This window comes from Eleginops maclovinus, chromosome 4, assembly GCF_036324505.1.
Source record: "Eleginops maclovinus isolate JMC-PN-2008 ecotype Puerto Natales chromosome 4, JC_Emac_rtc_rv5, whole genome shotgun sequence".
NCBI lineage: Eukaryota > Metazoa > Chordata > Actinopteri > Perciformes > Eleginopidae > Eleginops > Eleginops maclovinus.
In genome coordinates, this window is record NC_086352.1 from 26,316,817 (window position 1) to 26,335,945 (window position 19,129).

A 19,129-nucleotide genomic window follows, 5' to 3' on the forward strand; every position below is an offset into this window, starting at 1 on the left:
GGACGAAAGGATGATTATAACCTCAGCAGCCTCATTAACAGATCACAGTAAGAACTATTGAAAGGCTCTAGCTTTTAGACACATAAGACAATGTATCACCCTTTAACCCACACGCTGCGTTGTGTAATGGGAGACTCATTCACGACAGTCTACCGTTGTGTTTCTCACTGACATATGCTTCAAACAAAACAGATATAGGCAAAATGTGTGCTAACACATCAAAGGTATATGTTCGCAGCAAAATGTGTGCTTTGCCAACTCTAAAAATGAGAACATGAATCTACAACGCAATATCAGCCTAGACTGTGAATGCCACAATCAAGATGATATAAGGTTGCTCCAATGTGGGAAACATTGACATTACAAAGTCTCATGGAATACTAAAAAAGAAACAAATATGCACGTTTTTTTAAAAGATTAGTAAAAAGGCTACAAAAACGATACATTAAGACCAAATAATTAGCATACTATCATTCCAAATCTGAAAAGCAAAAATTCAATATTCTTGTATTTTATCTATAATTTTGAAGACTTGAAGAACAAGGCAAAATGCCCACGTGTGGCACGTCTAGGCTGAAACGTCTTTGAGACTTTGATTCTTGATGTCTAAGTTTTAGCCTGAATTAAAGAGCAGCTTGGTGGGACCCCAGCAGTCATTTCATGAGAGGGCTGTCATTTCATCTCCTCATAGCTCACTAATATATAATAATCCTGACTGCAAACTGGACTGGTCACTACAGCATTTATATCAGACAAAGTCAAATAGGGTTACAGGTTTAATTAAAGTTGTTTTTGATCCCAGCCCCCGGTATTGCATGCTGTCTAACTGGCATGTTCATGCACAATGAAGCAGAGCCATAATTAGTGTTAGTTCCACCTGTGCTTTCCCTGCAATGACACGTAAAAAAAAGAAAAGCTTTTGTGTTCTGGACAGATTAAATCACGCTCATTTACAAATTCAGATTCTCAATGTAGAAACATCCATCTTGCCAACAGAAATGAAACCTACTTATTAACTTTAAGGTGGGACTGCTGAATATTTTATGCAAACCATTGTAAGCGTGTCAAGGGTCGAATTGGTTTATGATCCTCATCATCATCCCGGTATGCAGTGGTGAAAACAACATTACCACTGTGATCAAAGGATCTTAGCACAATTTTGGACCTCTGTTTAATCAGGATTATCTGAAATGCCTCTGATCCGTTCGGAACATCTCAGTGATATAACACCGGATACAAGCATGAGGTTTGCTGATCTGAATTCATGCGGGCTCAATCTCAGCTCCCTTTGACTCACCTCAGTAATTGGTTTCACTGTGATCTACAGTGGCTGTTAAGCTATTCATAAAGGAGAGCCGACATCGCCGCAGGGAGACCTGACTGAGCAGCACACCGCAGTGTACAGCCTGGCAGTATGATGCACTCACTTAGAAATAATAAAGCTGGGGAACTCTGCTGCTTTAATTGCTGCTCATGATTAAACTGGAAAATATGTAATTCAATGGACACAGCCCTAACCATTATCAGAGACAGAGGTATTCCCAAATAACCTGATCTCAGCACAAGCCAGTCAATTGAGCACAGAACCATTAGTGTCTAAGTTAGGGAGGAAATGCATCAGCCTTATTCATAGCTCCACAGCATTATCATTTCACATGACGCCAAAGGTAGAATAATTTCCTTCATATTAAATACACTAAACAATCCTCTAACTAAGAGTATGCGGAAAATACTGCAAGCATCAGCTGGAATTGTTATTCATGTGGTAGGGGTTGTGGGGCTCATCGCTACCGTTTTTTTTTTCTGATCCTTTTAGGGTTTTATTTTTTTTTAATCATGACAGAAACATGATTCACAATGTCATTACAGAAAGTGTTTCTTTTTTCAATGAAATCGAGTTAATCACTTTATGGCAGTTGACTGATGTTTTCATTAGTGGTTGATTTTCTTAATCTTTTTTTTTTTTTTTGTAATTTGCAGTTTGTCAATGCAAACCTCTCACGCCTTAATCCAATCAGTGCTATGTGGAAGAAGGATGTTCCCTGCTGCAGCTCATTATCCACACCTGTGGTTAATCACATGAACTCAATTCATGAGGACAATTGTTTGGTGTTGGTGTGCTTTTCTGAGTTACTAGTATTTCACTGTGAAGCCAGTGTAAAGAATATCATGAGTGATTGCAGTTGTTTGCTGTATTTCTATCTGAAATATGTTTATTAAAAGCACAAATATTTATTTCATCAGAAATCATGGTGCAGTGTGTCCATGCAGGTTCTCCCCTCAATGCGTATGTGTCTATCCGAGCACTAAGAATGTAAAAGCGTAAAATAGTGCAGAATAAATAAATGAATTATTAATCAATTTTAACAATAAAGTAAAATCAATTTCCTGGCTCAAGCCTGACTGTTGTGTATGTGATTCTTCTACATCAGTTGTTCATTGAAAGTACTTGGGTTGTGTTGTTGTGGGGACAAAATAAGCATTACAAGATGTCCCATTTGACTTGTGATGGCCATTTTTCACAACTTTTTTTTGCATTGGCAGATTAGTATCAATAGATTGAAGATAGCTTTGCTTTCTATACATCTTTTTCAAATATAACTTAACATTTATGCAAAACATTGGCTGATGATTTATTCATGTACTACATGTCATAAGTGACAAGTCATCAATCAAAGCAAATAAAGCATGATTTACCTCTTCATAATAAGGTTGTGTCTTTGTTAACATTGGAAATATCAATGGTGATTTGCACACAAGGCTGATCATGCTCACCTTTATGTTATTTAACCGCACCTGCATTTCCCCAACCTTATTTATAGTGTTTTAGTAACCTTGATCTAACCACCATATGATTAAGGATGCAAACGCCAAACACCCACCGACACAAAATGCACCCTTTCAACTTCTCTGTGGTACAAACAGACAAAAAGATCAAAAAGATGCTAGTGAATTTACTCCAAGCCATCAATGGAAACACAAATAACAATATCAGATAGGGTTTTAATATTGTGACAGTGTCCTGGATTAGTATTCATTCTATGAAACCATTGGGTTTCTTTTAACAATAGCATTAGATGCATGCATCCCTCAGCAAATCATACGAAGGTCTCAACATGATTTCAAGTCTGTTATCATTTGCTTCATTTGGATGGCTTATGCTCAGATTATAACAGTTGCACGGAACATCTCAAAGGAGCATTTTATGCATTATGAATTTATAATAATCTGTAGCTCAATTATCATTGACAACTCAGCCTATACTTCTTAGAAAATTAGCTTCCTGGAAAACATTGCTGCCTTTAGGCAATAATTTCATCATAGGATGAAAGTCATCTCCAACTCGTCATGAAAAAATAACAAACAAACTCATGAGAACTTTTTACTGTGTTTTTTTTTTTTCAATCTTTTTGTTCATACACTGAATTTCTCTGTCTTTGGAGGCTTTTGATTTTTCAGGGCTCATGGGTTGTCACATCATCCCCTTCAAGACAGTGACTTGGACAAAACACAATGAATGAACAGTCACAGAGTTGCAGTGCAGTAATGAGAGCAGGATGTCAGAAGAGAGAGAGAGGCAAGTGGTGATGTGCTGTCACAGAGGATATTCTCAAGGATCAGATCAGCCTCCTCTGCAGGCTACACGCTCGTACAAAATCACAAAGGCATGCACACACACACACACACACACACACCAAGATTCAAACCAAAAAACGTGCATGAGGCACACTGGGTTGTGTGCAAAACAAGGGCACGCACACCATTTCTGAATATGTAGCAACTTGACTTGAGCTGTGAGGATCCTGAGGGCCTCACATGTCAGAGCAGTCCATCATTCTCTGCTGCTGCTGCTGACAAGGTCACAGACTTCAAAGAATCTTCCTAGCTTGTGCCCAATACACTGCTCTGCAAAGAAGGAACTGTCTCCTCTAATTAACCCTTTGTAACAGTTTGTGATCGACACCCAGAAACGGTAAACATGGCTAAGCTGTCATTTTTCTTTATCAACAATGTGTCAAAATCTAACTATGAGCACTAATGTGGTATCTCCCGAGAAGCTCCTTTGGGATTTGACAGAAAATGGAAGTTAAGAAGTCGGGGTAATGGTAAAGATTATGTTATGTACTTGTTTTAAACATTATTAGTGCAGTTTGAAGAAACTGTATTGACTGTATTCTGTGTGTTCAGTTCAAACTCAGGGGCCAACCATATAGCTGTAACAAGACTGCCTGTAATGGTACAGATGGGGCACCAACCTACCTCTATTGCAGTCTGTTTTGGTGTGTATGGGTTTCAACACTAGATAACAACTATTAGTTCCATGTGCTGGACATGGGACCAAAGAAACAATCCTCATACGCGATCTATGTATGCACATACATTTGCTGGTATTTTCCCTGGTATCTCAGAATGTAAAAAGGAGTTAAATACATGTATCTCAGTAGTTCCTTTTCGTCAAGCAAGCAAAGATTGTAATAATCTCATTGCTATGAGACAAGTTTCCTTGGAATTGTGCTGCTTCTACCTTTTTGACATCATCAAAGATGCAGTAAAAATGCAACATGACTTGCTGTCGGCCACCTCAGTATGATTCTGATTCCTGGGTCCACACAGGATGATGAGACAAGGTTAATAATGCACAGCTGCACATTTACTCCAACCAACTAAAGATTATTAATGACAATGTTTGGATCCTTCTTTGATCTTTGTCTTAGTCATTGATAAACGTTTGTGGCCTGTAGTAAGTGTGCAGGCAATACTTTTTACTTATCAAAATAGCTTTTCTGAAAGTCTTGTTCTGGTTCTTCAAGATGTCACAGGATGTTATTGAACACCCAATAAAAAGTACATTGTATTACTCCATGTTTACTGCTCTTTGTAAAAAAAACTGTGTGTACAAGAAACCATCCACAATTGCAAAAATACAGCATTGTTTTTTAAAGGTAGTCCAAACAAAGTGAACAAAATGTGCGACAACAACCAACATACTAGCGCTCACCACAAAATCATAATAAATAACTGCAAGCAGGGGCAGAGAGGTTTATTTGCTTCAAAAACGTTTTTTGTTTTTTTATAGTTTTTAAAACTTGGTCAAACTTTTATAATATATTCAGATCTGATAATGCTGACAACTGGGGTACTTATTATTCAACAAACACGTTGCATCTCACTTCTCCATGCACACATAACTTGACAGTTAAAATCCCTTTTCTGATTTGTTCTCTGCCTTGTTGGATGTGCAAAAGAAAATCGAATGCAGCTTTTTCTCTGGGTTAAGGTCTTGTTCAAATCATATGTGGCCAAATGTATTGGTGACCACTTTCATAGTAAAGCCGCAGGTTCCCCATTTCTCCTCTCATTAAGTCGAGTCCTTGTTTGTGGAATTACTTAATAACCATTATGTTTAATTCCCACCCATCCATTATGTCAACTGCTTATCCTATTAGGACCATGGGGACAATTTAAATGGACATTTCTGCTCATCTAATTTCACCTCTAAAGCCCCTTTCCCACTGGATGAAAAACCCACTTACACCCACTAACATCTGGCTTTTGTCTTCAGTGAGAAAGGAAAGGGTACATTTGGCATTAATTCCCAGGAGAAAGGACTCTGCAGTAGTCACAGGTATTTAACACCTCAAGCTGTGCTGGGGAGTGTTGATTACACACTAATGTATGCCACTTTTGTGTTACTAGGCTGTGATGAAAATTAAAACTGGCACATTGACTTTAAATGTATATTGTCACCAAATTTCACATAACTGTATTAGGTTAGATCAAAGTATTAATATTAAGTTTAAAATATATATTTATATATTGGGTTCAACTTAATATTATTGCTTCTAACTAACCTAATACAGTCATGGGAAATGTGTTGACATAATACATTTAATTAAAGTCAACGTTTCAGTTTTTTTTTTTTTTTTTTTTTTTAAACTTGCATACATACATACACAACAATCCACAAGACAATGTAATTAGTAAAATCATTGACATTTGTGCAGCAAACACCGTGCTGTACACAAGCAGCTGCCATATTCTCAAGTCAAATCGGGTGACCCAAGAACCTTTTTCTGCAGATGAGAAAAAAAGAAAAAAAAAAGTCTTATACTATTCCTTATCACAGAAAGCCAGAAATGGAGAGAGAAGACCTTATTCTCAGCTGAAGATCGATATCAACAGGTTTGCCCAGTAGGAATGATATGGCCAGCTGCTTTTTCAAGGCTCTCTGTATTCCTACAGTGAAAATGCCCCGAAGCTTTCAATGACCCCTGAGTCTATATCTGACAGAACAGCTTTCACAGATGCCTGATGGTAGCCATGATGAAGAGTAGGAGGCAGAGAGGGCATCTGTGAGGAGTTTGCAACAAATGTAAGTATTTCCTTCCACAGGAAGTGATATCAACTCCCACACACTCCTCTCACTCCCAGGACTTGAGATCACGTAAGGCTATGGTGTATATTTACTGTGTGTTTAAAAAATAAAGCTGAGTGATTTAAATGCTTTTGCGCTGAATGTGTATAAACAATTATAAGCAGATCACAGTAAAGGCACACAATGCAATCATGAAACCTGGAAAATGAGCATAATAGTGTCCCTTTAAAGTTAAACAAACACAGGACTTTTACCAGAGTCCAATGTCATACAAAAGGTCTGACATTATCTTTGCTTATTCAAAATATATTGTTTTAACTTGACAGAGCTTTCTGATGGAAGTCAACTTTTTCCAAGCTCAACAATGATTTTTGATTTAAATTTACCAGTCATGTTAAAACTGCTACTGTAATTTGAGAAAATAATTGTCCTTGACATGTATTTGTATGTGAAATACAGAATTGTTACAGTGGATACTTCTGTTATGTAGCTAGTTATATTCCAGGTAAGAACTTCTGTAAACAGTTGTACAAAATTTACAGTTGAAAATAAAATAATGTAATTGCATAAAACAAAAATAATACAATGAACGGTGAATATTTTGCAGAAAATGTTTTAAGTTCTGTAACCTCTCTTTCAGTGTGATGATTTGACAGCACAACTCAAAGATTTCCTGCAGCTTATGGTGGGGATAAGAAGTATTCTGAACCGCATTAAATAATGTGTTCCCATTGGCTTAAAGGACATAACACTGTAGCCTGTGTATTGACAATTATTAACTTTGAACCAGCGTAAAAATGATTGACACATGTGGCATCTCAAGCACCGAGGCAGTTAGAAAAACTTCACATGAACTCAAATCCTTTTCCTTTCAGTCCCCTTTACTGTCCTATGGCAGGAAACCCAGAAAGAAAAACTGCTCTCAGATTTTTTTTGAAGCTATTTTTATCATGTTCATTTTACTAGGATGCTGCTCCAGCTGTTGAAAGGAACATCAATTCAGGAGTGAGTGATGAGCTAGAAGATATAATGAAGGGAGGAAAAGGGAGGACAAAGACAGGAATGGAAGGTCAACCAAAACAGAGCAACACCGAGTGACCCTGGAGAGCGAGAGGAATGCATTCTTTGATGCTTTTCTTTGACAACAATCTCTGCTAAATCTCATCTTCATTGGATCAATGCTTACTGGAAATTCTACTATAACTTTCTCATGTGTCGTGGTGAATGAAGAACCATAAAAAAAATCTCTTTTGCTCTACAATCACTGTGTCTCTCCATCATATTGAGGGGGAAAAAAGCTCTCAACTACTATGGTGGACATTGATAAAAGATGCATCTTCTCCATTTTTCACTTCATGATGATATATTTATGTACGTCGTCAACCTCTAAATTCTTGACTTAAGAGCTTTGGTTTTGCTTTGTGACATTCAGCAACAACACAAAAGCAACTCACTGACAATGCCGTAATGACTGTTGTTATTTACAGTACAACACTTCATTGCCAATGCTAAAAAGCCAAGATATCCAACCACCAGAATCAACACAGCAGGTTTTTCTGTTGCGTGGTTGTTAGAGAAACATAAAGTCCCAAAGCTTTGTTGGTTCAGGTTATATTTGCTAATTTCATAACGTTTACCACCAGCAGCAGCATATTATTTACAAGTGGATGCCACTTTAAAATCATCTGGTTGTGAATGTTTGATGTTAACTGGCCCTGAAGGTACACTGCAAAGTAACAGGAAATGAAAGCTGGTAGAACAAAAATGTTAGTGACACTGTGTGTGCGTGCGTGCGTGCGTGCGTGTGTGTGTCCGTGCGTGCGTGACTTGATAAGGCTTCAGCAGCACAGTGGAGAGATTCCAAAGTTGCTTGAAAAAACAAGCTGAGGCAGGATTTTAACCTTTCAAGGCTAGCAGACATATTCTAATGATTAGGTGTTACTCTTTAAAAAGAAGGAAGAAGATAACAAAATAACCAAGTAGGCGCTCATTAAGACAGACGTGTTGGTCATCACTCTGTGTTCACGTTTACGTATGTTTTTCAGTTCTGCTAAGAGAAGTCCACATACACATTTTTCACCCAAAGCAAAAAGGCATCACTGACAGATGTTGCATTTCAACCCCTGAGCATATCTAGACTGGTACATGCATAACAATATTGTAAAGTATCCTGCCCGCACATAGAAAATGCCAGGCAAGTAAGTAGTGCCATCGGGAAAACAGCAACTCATATGTGCTAAAAAGTCATGAAAAAGAAAAAAAAATGAAAGTGTATATTTAAAAAGCTCCCATGCAGCTGTATGTTACAGTGGGTGGTTTTTTCACATGCACTCTTCACCCATTTACCAGCAAAAAATACGGCCACTTGGTTAGTCAACAGACAGGATAATGGCTGATCATGCAGTCATCAGCACTTCCTCCACTGAAAAGAAACTTGACATACTTCCATATTTCTACTGCATTTAAAATCTGTGTTCGCTCTAGAGACTTGATAATTGTAGTAATAAAAGCTGGAGATCATTTCAATTACATAATGTATTTTTAAGATGCCACTCAAGAAAACAACTATTAAAGGGGCCCTATTAAGCTTTTTGGAGCTTTTCTTTTCCTGTAGTGTGTTATATAGTTTTTTTGTGATTGTAAATGGTCTGCAAAGGCTACAATCCCAAACTTCCCTTCAGAGGGAGTTTCTCTCTGACACATCACAACCATTGCACCCTTAAGGTATAAGCACCCTGTAATAAAACACATTTAGATAAGCAATGTGTTTCCTACTCAGCATTAAAGCACTGTGGAACTTTGTGCCAAGTTGTACGATAAAGATGCTAACATGCTAACTATGACAATGTTGATTCATTTTCCAGTTAATGCTTCAAATCTTCACCGTCTAACCTGTTACTCGTTGGATGTTTGCATCCAAACATTTGGAATAAACCTTAAGTAAAAAAAAAAAACGCTAAGATGAGGCTAATGAGATTGCCATTATCCTGCAGAAGTTGATTTATAAAAAATGTGTATTTGTCCAATGTTTACAAATACATGTTTTTACAAGGTAATTATGTCAGTTTTCAAAAATCATTTTGCCAACATGTTGACAGACTTGGTCTAAAAGTGACATTTATTTATAAAGCGCTTTTCACAGACAAAGTCAAAAAAGTGCTTGACAAAGCATTTAAAACATCTTACGACTAAAGACGGGCTAAAAACACAACACACTGTGAAAAACACAATACACAATAAAAACAGAACAAACAATAAAGCACAATATAAACATACAAAGACTTGGTCTAAAGCTCATTTAATGACAAAATTAAGTATCTGTGGAAATGTGTTTAATGTAAAAGAGCTAACATTAGCTGAGTATAGGGGGTTAAACCTGCATTTTTGCATGTACAGCAACGGTATTCCAACCAGGGATTACAGATCAAAAGTAGCTATGTGTCCATAGCAACAAACGAAAACATAACATCAGACAATGGCAAGTGGTGGTATATGTGAAAATTATATAGTTTGCAAAAGAACCAACCCTTGGTAAGCATTTAGTATTAAGGCTAAAATAAAGCATTGTTTATCTGACTGAAAAGGATCTATAGGCAACATATGTAGAAGTAGGCCTAAAATGCAGAGGACAGATGAGTAACTGTATGTGTGCTCAACCATGCCATCAGTTTGGCTTCCTAGGCAAGACCTGCTGATGTGTCTTTATCAATTTTTCCACCCATAGTGTAAAACAGATATTAAAACAAATAAATAACCCTACTGTAAAGAGAATCGGTGTGGTATTCTATCTTGATTTGCCACTCCAACTGTTATCTGGTTCGTTTCCAACCTTGTGTCTGTATGTAATAGATAATAATATAACAAAATGAAAACTCAGAATGTATCCAACGACATGTAAGCTAAGTTGGGTTCCAAGTAGTAAGTGATCTGCAAGCATGTGTTGTATTCCACTACCCTACTGCTTTATGGGGCAGCCTCTCAAACACACCCTCCCTTTAATACTGACTTCTCTAAACACACATGGATTATTCATTTAAAGAGATGCCCAAGGATCTTTTTTCAGTGAAACCGAGTTTGAAATGCATCCTTTCAGTCAGAACAAGGCTCCAATGAGGCATGAAAGATGGCAGAGTCACACTAAAACTCTGACATTGAACCTGAAAAGGAAACATGAGGGCCCTATAGGCTGCATCTTGTGGATGAGCGCTCCCTACACATGTAAATGATATACTTTGAATGGCCACCGCAGCACATCCTAGTATTCATGCTGCGGCTGTTGAGCTGAATGGATTCCCGAGAGGAAAGTGGGGGTTAAAGACAGCAAATGGGGTTGGCAAAGGAGGGAGGGCTGGAAGCTTTACAGAAAGAGGTTGTTGGGTGAAAGGGGACCATGCTTTAGGCGAGGATTGGGGAAAAAGACGTCTGCGTCTTGGGTTTATGTCTCTCCCTCACCCCTCTTAACCCCCCCTTGCTCGACCTCATTCCTTTTCACCCTGGTTCAAGCTTTTCAATAAATGGGGTTTCGGGGAGGGTGGGCTGTCACATATGTGTGTGAAACAAAGAGGAACACAAAACTGATGGCAGGTATCTGACCCCTTAACCCTGGTTGTAGCTGATACCATCACCTGTTGGCTCTGCCCATCCTCTGTTCGAGCTCTTATTCATCCCAGCCTTCAAAAAACTGGCAGCCAATCCAGTCCAGGGATGGAAATCAGCTTTCGTTTGCTTTTGCAGTTTAAGATTTCAAAACAAATAAGTCATGTGGTGTGTAGATTGTTTTGCTTTACAGTTTGTGTGAAGAGTAAAAGCTAAATCATTTCACGGTTCAAAACGTTAAATGATTCCTCTGATTTATGCTTTTATTTATTCACACTAAGCCATCTTGAAACTGACAGTTGAGGCTGACAGTAAAATTGACTGGCTCAAAATTGCTGTATGATTCATGAAGTTACATTTTTCTTCTCCCTGAAGCATCAGAGATAATGGTTTTCAGGGACTAGTACAAAAGTAATACTAGATTTACAAATAAATAAAGGATCTGTAAAAAATGTCATATATTTCACACACTTTTGAAATGCATAAAACATATAAATAAATACAAGCCATTTTCCTTATATCAGGATGAGATGATTCAAAATAAGTCTGTGTTGTGTCCTTTGTTTTTCACTATGATCAACATTTTTAAAAGCCATGTAAAACCTTTAATTAAAGTTGTTATGTTTTGAGTTCAAGTTGTCCAATCTAGTTAATGTCCATGAACTTGTAAACGAATGTCTCGTGGCATATCTGGGTCAGGCAATAGCCAGCACAAGACATTCTTCGCTGGCAGCATGACAATCATTTAAAGTAGAACGAGTGGTATGATCTTCTGTAAATCTTTTTGAAAAAAGGTCATGTCTGAGTGTTTATTCTGCAATGCACAAGGACTTAAGATTCGAAATAAAATTATAAATGAAAGGGTGAAGCAGGACAGCCATCCCTCTGAAATTCAATCAAAGTGACGGACGCTAGACGGTCACTTAAAGAATGAGACTAAACACTTTAAAGGCAGTCTCGGCTGCTCTTTCATCCATCCAGGGAAATGTGTGACAAGGACACAATCAATAAGTGGATCTATTGTAGCTGAGACAAATATAAAGGAGTTTGTAAATGACTTACTTACATCTAGGGTTCTAACAAAGATACATTATGTACGCACAAAAGGACTGAGACATGACCACAATACAGAACTCATTCTTTAATTATGTTTATTTTCCAAAACAATCTTATTTTGAACCAGAATGGATTCTGTAGTAGCCACGTTTGGGAAGATTCTCCAAAAGATGTTATTTTCTTTTAACACAAGCTGGTAATACTGATTAGGTCTGACTGAAGTTGGTCAATAACATTACTTTATTCAACACAGCAAAGTCCTTAAAGAGACAAAAAGAGAAGTATTCAGACCTTTCTTTCCAACAACCGTAGACTACATTCCTTTAGGTAGAATTTAGAAAGAAATCCAAAGAAGCTGATATCATTTTGAAGTCTGACCTTATGGCCACTGCCATCAAATGCATCTAGAGAAAGAAAATCAAACGTTAGAAAATAGCTATCTGTGAGTCAGAAAATGAGCATAGCTTTAGCTCAGGGAGAGTAACTAAAGGCTAGTTGGCATCAGCTGTTTTCAGTTTGCTTTACAATGAAAGACTTATGGACAACTGTGTGGCAAGGAACATCCAATGATACTTATTCAGGTGTCACCAGGTTTTTCTGAATAGTTGAAAAGTGTTTTTTCTGTCATCTCTCCATTCACTAGATTGCATCCAAAGTCAGCACATAGCTCAGTTACTTGTCCATTTCAGCAGAGATTGCAATATAAATTAGCAAGGCAGGTGCTATATTGCCCTCCCTCCTTTCCTGAGGAGCCCAGTAAGAAAATTCAAATCACTGATTTTTGGCGTTGATTGCCATGGCAACAAACACAAATGTGGGTCAGCCCTGACAAAATAAGAAGAAGTTCCTACTGACAATTGCTTTTGAAAAAAAATGGGCCTTCAGCATTATTTTGGCATAGGCTGTGTATGTGGTATACAGAGATGTAAAATATACACTGAGTATGAGTTATTCTATCTGTGCTCCCCTGCCTTTATATGAACAGTAGCAAAGTATGCATAATAAATGACTTCACTCTGCATCTCTGGAGTGCCTTATTGTACGTATGTTCTGTATAATAAAATATCCTCCATAACAGAATATAAGGGCTGGAGAAATTGCTGACAAACTTAAATAAACACTATACTTGCACTTTATCAAGAACATTACACAAACAATAATCATAGAGCTCTTACCATTCATTTTTGTTACAAAGCACTTATTTCCCCTTAAATGGACAGTCAAAGTAGGGAAATGGAGTCTAACAACAGATACTATTTTTGAAGAAAAACCAACAGTTTAAAAAAAATACACAAAATATCTTACATCACTGCTATCCGGGCTTTCATGCACTTTCATGTTCTAGATGAGGTGTGTTGCCTGTTTATCATTTCATTTGCAGAGTCAAGCCAGTGCCAGATGAAGAACAGGATGCTGATTTAGCACATCTCTCATAATATGTCCCGATAATGCACATCTGCCACTCGCAAACAGGCTTTCAGGGACCCAGATTCCAGTCCACTGCAATAGGCAGGTCAATAAGAACAGAGGCCTTTAATTTCTCTTATCTCCATAATTACACATAATCTCCTAGTCTGTCAGTGTGTACGATAAAAAATAACATCGGTATCCTGCAGGGACAGAATTATTTAACTGGAAGGCTTTTCATTCCATTTGAGTTATTTTAGATAAGACACGGTTCTCTAATCTAGCATTTAGGATGTCTGTCACACGTAATGAGTCATTCCACAAGCATATTACATGCCAGTCAGAGGACCGCAGCGATTCATAGACGTATGGTGGATACATGAAACGTGATAACTTAATAAAGCTGATACTTTCAGAGACAGACATTTAAACACTCTAAACTTATTCCAGAAAACTCTTAAATGTTGTTATTTGTTTTATGAGGACTACAAACTTTATTTGACACAACTGGGTAGTGTTGAAGTGTCTTTGAGCAATCCAAAATGTGGAAATGTATGATTTGACGCACAGTTATGACATACTATACCTAAGTATATTTACCATCTGAATTATCGAATAATGGTAAACTTAAAAAAGTGTGTTACAAATACATGTATTCATTCAGAGAGCAGAAACCTCCACTAAGGCAAATAGTGCATTAGGGTGATGATCTTTTTTTCAATTGGGTCTTGAATATCATTTTCATTAAGTTTGTTACTTCCAGTAAGCATTTTGTTATATTAAATTGGATCACAAAAAGAAAGTTAGGCCAGCAGATAAAGAAACCAACATACAAACGTTCAGACAATCAGAGACAGAAACATGCTGTCATTGGTCGAGGTAACTTATGTAAGTAGAGATGAGTCAATGAACAGACTCAAAAAGAACAGTTCAACAACAATACACAGTATCTAGAGCTTCCAAACAATAGCTTACATCACTTATTGCCAAGCAAGGTTATTGTGGAAAAACTGGATTGTCACAGGAGCATTACATGCTCCATTCCTAATATGAGTGAATATTTTTTGTCATTATGGTCATGCCATTAAAGCTTTTGAATTTGTAAAAACAGTTATATTTCACTAATACCAGAAACATGGGTGCTTCTGAGGATCATCAGCGCACACATTTCAAAAAGTTGCTGTCTAGATCTCCACACTCAACTAGAAGAAGAGCCTCTTCATCAACAAGAGTCAGCCAAATGAAATGAAATATAACAAAACCATAACATTAAAGGTCCCCTATTACACACTTTTTCAACAATATTAAAGATGTCAGATATATACAAAACATGTCTCTGAAGTGTTTTCCTCCAAATACCAAACAGATCATGCATTGTATGCTTTATTTATTTGATAAAACAGTATACTGTAGATTAGCCCACGTCAGTACTTCTTCTGAAGGGTTTAGTAATAGCCCAGTTTACTGTGTGCTCCAACAGCAATCAACTATTCATCCAGCCAACAGCTGTAGTCCAGCGGCCAGCCAACTATCTAATGTTCAGCACAGCAAATGATTAAGGGCACGGGATAAGGATAAAGATGTGCCAGATTCATCTGAAGCTCCCGTTAATCTGCTGTTGGCAGTGCAGTGTGTATTGCATTAGCATTATTACAGTGTATATCAGCTGATGGAGGTATCGCATGTGTAGCAGTGGTGCTGCTGGTAAATGATGGAGTGGGGCGTACAGAGATTTAGCTTTAGTAATTCCAATTTTTGGAGTGGCAAGAACATCAAGCAGCATAGGACTGTAAAGGGTTTTTAAAATGATGTAACTGAGTTGTAATAAAAATTTGCAGGATTTCTGACTTCCATAATGAAGATCAAGGGCAAATGGAGAGGATGTTGCTTTAAATAAAGTCATATGGAATGAAAGATATTAAAGTTTAATAGAATGAAATGTCTACTGGACTTTCATTGATAAATCACTGGTTTCTACATTTATGGTACATGGACTTTTTGTCCCGTTTCTTTGATCCCATCTCTCTATGTCTAGAAAACGTAATTTAGGTGCATTACTTTTTAATACGGAGATATGTTGGATATGATAAATCTCTTAAGGCCAGATGTCCTGATGATTCTCCCAGATGTTTTAGCTGATGCAAGGGAATCATGGGAGGCTATTATAACCTAACAATTGCTGTCATCTTTATGAGTGCAACATCCATGCAACATTGTACAAATATACCTTTAAGAGGGACGGTGGTATAAATATTTCCAGTGCTTTTAGTGTGATTAGATGTGTTCCCTTGATGTATGATTATACACACCAAGTACCCTCTTAAATACACACAAAAAAAACAATTCTTAAAGCTATTTTGGTATGATTTTAGAGGAGTTCATTTATTTGATCATTGGACAAAAATGGATTATGTTCTTCATGACCTTATGTAATGGGAAGGGGATTAATGCTGCTTGCAACAACATCAGTTATGCATCACATAAAACATTAAGCACAATTAGCTGAATCGCACTGTTACATTTTAACTAGACTTTGTCTTGCTTTAACCGTACTTTGCAAACACAACTGCCATGAAAGTAGATTGGTGTACTCTTTTATTGTACAATTTCTTATGGCTGCTGTGTTTTAAATAACCACCTGAAATATAAGCTGACTTTTAAATCTGCTCGAGTGACAAATTGGTTTAATATTTTTACAGCTATTAGATGTGGTCTATGTGTGGTTCTCCTTACCACTGTGTGAATGTTTCAAATATTGTGTTATTTTGCCGTAGCTATGATGTCGTTTATCAAAGGCCCACATACATATGGATGCATGAAGAGACAGGATATACAGTATGGTGGTATTTGATTTAGAGGGCCTTTGACAAAGGAGCTGGTACAGCAGAAGGACAGCCGGAGCTCTGTGGGTTTACACTGCATAAAGCTCATCCTCAGGGACCTACATCTAGTTAGAATTTAAAGCAGTCTGGAGTGCGTACAGCAGTGCCATTGCTACTGGAGATGTGAGCCTTTTCAGGTCACTTACATATTCACTGCTGGGGATGGAGATTGGGCGGTTCTTGTTTTTGTTGAATATCAAACGTTAGCCAAAAACCTTTTCTCTTCAATTGAGCAGAATAAAGAAAGCTCTGGACGCTGGCATGGTGATGTGCTGAATATAACAAAAAAGACAATTTACCAAGCCTATTGTTTTTTGGCAATCAGATGTTATTGCAAAGTAGTCCTTGGAGCTGTCATTACAATTGATTGAAACCATCCCAAAACATATCCTTTTACTTACACACGCATTAATTACAACACTTTGTCCTGGTTTCCAAAACATACAGTAATTGCATCATCTGAATCACAAAACAGCCATGCAATTTGCTGAAAGTGGAATTTGAATCCACAATTCTAAACATAGGGAATAAAACTTTAATTAACCAAGCAGGATTGGATAAAATGACTAAAATGATCAGTCAAGCAGCCTTCTTCTTCTGCAGAGGCCATTAGTGTAAAGTCCTAACGATAACCCTTTTAAAACAAATCCCGATCCTCCTTGGAATTAAATACATGTCATTACTTCATCATTTGATCAGCTGTAATTATATGGCACCATCTTAGTTTTGGGTTGCTGACTACAGATTAAGAGTCTTAAATCACAAAAAATCCCCAAAAAGATAATAAGGTAATAAAGGTTTTTTTAAAGCTTGGTATGAAATCGCATTGAACTCTTTTTTTACCATTATATAGTTGCAATTATAAAACGTAAGATATTAGAAGACATGTTTGTAGGCTGTGAGATTCACATATCAATTGATGCAGTTTACTGTAAAAGAAGAGACAACATTAGATGATTTTACTTTTAGATTCAGCTTCCACCACATTAGCCAATCAAGATCATTTCCACTGATTATTTGCAGCTCAATTAAAATTTAAGCCCACTTGTTAGTGGCTGTCTCAAAAGATACTTATTGTGAAAACCATATACCTCCATAATTAAGAATGTTAACAGCATGCTTTCTTCCTTTACTGCATATTGATGAATAGCACTCTGTGGTGGTAGACTATTTTTATTAAGTAGAAGAATATGGGAACGAATATGTGAAAAACACACTTTTTTACATTATGTGTGGCTAGAATTATATTCTTTATGTTCAAAATGCCATCTCAATGCATTTAGAAGTTAATATACTAACTATAGTAACAGCAAAACACTATAAGCAATGCTATGTTGAATAAAACCTGTTTGTCAGCCGCTATACCAATCACGGCAACACTATTCCAGATGCTCTGTGTTCTGCCCTCTCCTGTTTTGGAAACAAGAACAAGACAATCCCTTGAAACATTTGCTTGCACAGAGAATTTCTGTCACCATGTGCATACAGGCATAAGGGTGACAGAGAGAAGAACAAAGCCAGAACCCCCCCCCCCCCCCAACACACACATTATTTAGCCTGGCGCGTTATGAATCTATTACAAATCCTTTTATAGCATGCTCAAGAAGAATAGCCTTACGTGATAATGCACTGAAAGGCTATCACGCTGCAGCAGATGCCAAGCGTCAGTGTGGCAGTGCGTCCCTTGACAAGACTTCCACAAGCTGTGCTTACTGACATAAACGTTCAGGGGCCAGCCATGGAATCAGAGCTGTATGGCTGCGTCATCGCTGGCCTCCCTGCGGCATTGCTATGAACACATCCAGGGGGCTTTCATTGGCAAGGTTAAGACAATACCAAAGCAACTTCACAGAACATCCCGGAAAATAAAATAAATAGTGCATGTGGCAGAACATTTCCTTTGAGAGTGCATGTGATCAGTATGAATGTATGTTATCCAGGGTATAATGTGTGACACCATCACAAAAAACAAGGCACTCACCTCTAAATACATGTATTCAAGTATTAAATGTTTGAGTTTTAAATTATAATTAGCTTTTCTCATGTTGTGTTACTTTCTACTTCGCTTTATTTAGGAGAGAAATAACAATATATTTACTTATATGTACTGCGTAACATTTATTTCTAGGTTTTGTCGTTACCATGTATATATTTATATAGATTGAAATTTAACATTACATTTTCTCCACTTATCTTCACTGAATCATTGAGATCTACTATAATAATTAATTACTATGATAAACAATTTGGAAAGGAGCAGTACACAGTACTGTCTTCAGAAATAATTTCATTTTCATTTGATAAAATGTCTTTAAGATGGCCTATTTAGCTTAGGAAATGTCAGCGTTTTGTTGAAACATTTTGAATTTTGAAGATACTTGAACGCATTTTGCTAATATCTCTATATTTGAAAGATTTTGCAATTTGATCAAAGTAAATGATAAAAGTATTACACCACTTGAATGTATTCACTTAAACTAAAGTCATATGTTTTACATTACGTTGAGTATATCTCGACTGCCACCATATCAGTGCTTCCAAGTACCATTTTAAAACGGCCACAGCTCTTTTCATTAGACATTGCACGGTTACATTGCATTTTATATCTTCAACAACTAGTTGTACAGAGGGCGCAAGAGTCAAGTGATCATTTCTAAACCACTCACCGCAGTTTATTGATTGGCCCGAGCGTGCTGTAGCTGGGGTCAGTCAGTTCTTCTGGAATCTTGCTGTGAAAACCGAATCTTCTAAAATTCAGGTATCGACTTCACAAGGCTACTTGACATTTGTGTGAAAAGGAAATGGTGACGTT